The sequence below is a fragment of the Macrobrachium rosenbergii genome, chromosome 34 (assembly GCF_040412425.1).
Source record: "Macrobrachium rosenbergii isolate ZJJX-2024 chromosome 34, ASM4041242v1, whole genome shotgun sequence".
Classification (NCBI taxonomy): Eukaryota; Metazoa; Arthropoda; class Malacostraca; order Decapoda; family Palaemonidae; genus Macrobrachium; species Macrobrachium rosenbergii.
Window position 1 is genome coordinate 107,844 of NC_089774.1, and position 3,993 is coordinate 111,836.

The window sequence follows — 3,993 nt, forward strand, 5'->3', positions numbered from 1 at the left end:
AAGACATCATAGCTGAGGCAGTGGGTAGACCAAGAAAGTCTTTACATAAATTGGTGCTTGAACTAGAAACAAAAAGGGGAAAGAAGAGAAATTATAGTGCTGTACATCGTGAGTTGAAAAAATCTGGTATCAAGCCATTTCATGTTATCAGCAAGCCCAATATCACTCAGCAACAGAGAGAAGTCCGTGCATGGTTTTGTGGTTCATTTCTTAAAGATTGGGATGAAGCTGACTTTCTCCATGTTGCCGTATCAGATGAATTTTTCATTTACACAGTCAGGAAGCCAAATCATAAAAATGACATCATTTGGGCTGCAAAGTTGGATGATATCAGCGATGACGTGCTCTATCACCAAGTTGTGAAATTTCCTGAATGTTTGGGAATTTTTCTTGGTTTCACAGCCAAATGGTTAATGTGGATCATCAAAGAAAAAGAACAGTCATGGATGGCGAATACTTCAGAGAAACTGTGCTTACTGGTGGAGTATTTCCTTTCCTCAAAGATCCTGAAAATGTGTTATCTGTTGAAGAAGTCACATTTTTGCATGATAAGGCACCATGTTTCAAGGCTCTTCAGACACAGGAGCTGCTTCGAAACAGTGGTATCGATTTCTTCTCGTTAAGTGAATTTCCAGGTAGCTCCCCTGACCTTAATGTGTGTGAAAACATTGGTAGTATCTTAAAGGATCGTGTTGAAGCACGCACAGTGAACTATGATGGTATACTAAGCCTCGACGACCTGCGAAGAGAGGTGACCGAAGTGCTCAGGAAAATGGAGTTTGAGTCTCAACTTTTTTGCGATTTGCTGAAGTAGTACCCTTCAAGAATTCAGGCTGCAGTACAGGCAGATGGAGGCCATACAAAATACTAAATACTCAGAGAGAAACTTAAATAAATACCTGTTCTGAATTACTTTTGTTTTTGTCCATATCAATTTTAGTTTATGCTGTAGAAAGGGGGGCCTCTAATTTTGAAACACCCTGTATATTTATGTATATAAAGAGAGAGAGAGAGAGAGAGAGAGAGAGAGAGAGAGAGAGAGAGAGAGAGAGAGAGAGAGAGAAAGTTAAATGTATGAACATCTCTTTCCATACATTTAGCCGTTTTTCTATGCAGACGACATATGAGAATAATAACAGGAAAGAATGTCAACATTTCAGTGCTAGACTAAAATCATCTATATATTTAGATACTGTGAAATTATTGTTTCCCAGTTCCTAGACAAGGTACACGTAAGGTTTCCACACAATTCATTAATTTAGGCACTCCAAAAAGACTGATAGAAAAACATGCTTAACAGCAATATTTCCCAGATTTAACCATAAAGAAAACCCACAACCTTACCAACCGCACAAAGAAAAACCAAAACTGATCTCGAAGAGAAATTTCAGAATTCCCAGAACTGCTCTCTGCACCTGGTGCCTAAATGTCAACAGCATTTTCCAAGCAAAATCTTTACGACGAGTAATTAGGTTTTAATGGACCAATATTTGAGATTTCGTATCAGAATAATCGTTCATGAATTGCCATTAAAAGGAATCTGTAAGCAAAATAAAATGAGTAAAATTGTAGAATGAATCACATTTTGACCTTGTAGCAGCCAGTATAAATAGCACATTTTTTAAGCAGCAAGTACACACGGTCTCCAGCAGTTGAACAGTTCAGGGTCAACCTAGTGCCTTGTTTGCTCTCTGACTTTGGCTGTATTTAGGTATATATATACCACACACACACACACACACACACACACACACACACACACACACATATATATATATATATATATATATATATATATATATATATATATATATATATATATATATATATATATATATATATATATATATATATATATATATATATATATATATATATATATATATATATATATATATATATATATATATATATATATATATATATATATAGAAAGGACTTGGAAGAGGATGCCGAGTGTGTATATCAAAACTTTCACTTGTAAATGTAATTGTCTCTAAAACCCATTTTTCTTTTATTCACTGGTATGTTATCAAACTAAAATGCTTCTTATTTTTTTTCAGTTGTTTCAAAGGAAAGATGCTGCGAATCTTCTTCAAGTTATTACTGATCGCTGTGAGTATGTCTGTCCTAGAAAGTGTTCAGCTGAAGATCATTTATATCAGATATCCATTTGGGCACAGTTCGCACATGGCAATATTTCTGAGCAAATTTTCGCCACTCTTATCTAACAGATGTTTGCCTTTTTCATACCTGACAGGTGTTGGGCATTTGCTGGGCCCATGGGCGCGAAGTTGAAGCTCCTTTGAAAGACGCCTTTAAGGAGAATGCCCTTGCGGAGAATGCCCCTAAAGAAGCCAGGTAAGTGAGAAGTCATTTTCAGTGGAATTCTCGGAATCTTACTTCCGTCAAATTCTAGTCTCTTTTTGAACAAACAAAAAATACAGGGATTCGTCTCTGTTTTGACGAACCGGAGTAACCCATTTCTTATAAGTCTTTGATTTTTGTAGCCAAAGTGACATTTTCAAACCAAATGTCCTAAAAAAATCAGCTAATTAGAAGCTCTGAATCATATCAAAATCTCTGAAGCCCATTAACTCGGAATGGGAAAGAATTGACTTCCGCCAGTTCGTCAAACTAGGGACGAATTGTTCACAGCACTTCCTAAAGGCCAATAAAACACTTCTTAAATAATAAAGCGTCCCTAAAGATAATATTCCTTGGTCTCAGTACTTCCTAAGAGGCCAAGGAAAAATAACTTTTATGTAAGGGAGTCTCTGAAGATGTTTTTCCTTTGACAGGTATTACAGCTACGGTATCTGCTGGCCCGTTGACATTTATTACAATAGTTACAGTATGTATCTTTGGTGCAACTATGTATGTTTCTACAGTACTCCATTCTGCCCCTACTACTATTGCTACTGCTACTATTACTATTAATAGCACGTCTGCTCCGGACTTCGCTTTTGCAGTTTGAAAGCAAACTTCAAGAAGGCTCAAGGAGATTGGGAAAATACCTGTATAACATGACTGTGGAAAATGCTCAGATTTGACTTCATACTTTCCAAGAGACATTACCACATTTCCAAAGCCTGAGATAATCATAGCGTTCCTAAAATTTTTTTGCGAAAAACTGTAGGTCTGTAATATAGAAATTCAAGAGTAACAAGTAAAGGTATTGGTCAACACGGACTGGAAATAATGTTTGTCTGAAGTTTGAGCTCTGGAACATACAACCAACCACATAGACATCGTTTGGCTGTTGAATCTAAATACATATCTTAACACCTATAAGATCTAATGAAGTTATTCTTATGTTAAATTGACTGAAATTCAATGTATATATTTCGGATGTAATTCTCAGTGAAAAAAACTATTCTTAAATTTAGAGTTTTGGAGTTTGTCATATAATGATTCATAATGTTTGAGAAACACTGCATATCATTAATTGTACAATACCTATTCATTTTAAACAAATAAAGATGGAGTGAAGCACAATTTCTCTTGTTTTATTTTACAAAATATATTGGTTGCATTTTCTAAACGTTTGCCAGTTGTTAAGATCAATCAATCAACTGTTTTCACTTCATTTGTCGTATTGTGAAGAAAATTGAACAGGAAATTCGCTATAATAGTATTGTTGAATAATTCCTCACTGAGTTTGCAAAACAAAACAAAAAATGAACAGAAAAAGGAAGAAAACTGGTCCCAGTTCCTGGACGTCATATGAAGGATCTCAAGATCTCTCGCCTGAGATCCTTCAACTATGACTGATACCTGTTCAACTTCCTCTGCTCCTCGAGTACTGGGAGTTTCGCAAAAGCTTATCTAGCATCTTTCTAAAGCGTTTACAGCAATCCCAGCGATTTCAGCTGAGAAATTAGTTTGTAACTTAAAGGGTACGTAACTTTTGATTAGCAAAAGTATATTTACCCTTGACCACATATCTAAATTAAGCAAAGGAAGTCAGTAATAAATCGAATTTCAAGGTCC

The 3,993-nt window shown here is 35.6% G+C and overlaps 1 long non-coding RNA gene across 1 annotated transcript; it reads left to right on the top strand.

Moving 5' to 3' along the window:
* Nucleotides 1–1,580: 1,580 nt before the first annotated feature.
* On the top strand, nucleotides 1,581–3,498 carry LOC136856037 (uncharacterized). Its single transcript, XR_010858198.1, has 4 exons — nucleotides 1,581–1,711; nucleotides 2,064–2,115; nucleotides 2,261–2,361; nucleotides 2,802–3,498. It is a non-coding gene; the product is annotated as an uncharacterized lncRNA (long non-coding RNA).
* Nucleotides 3,499–3,993: the final 495 nt, after the last annotated feature.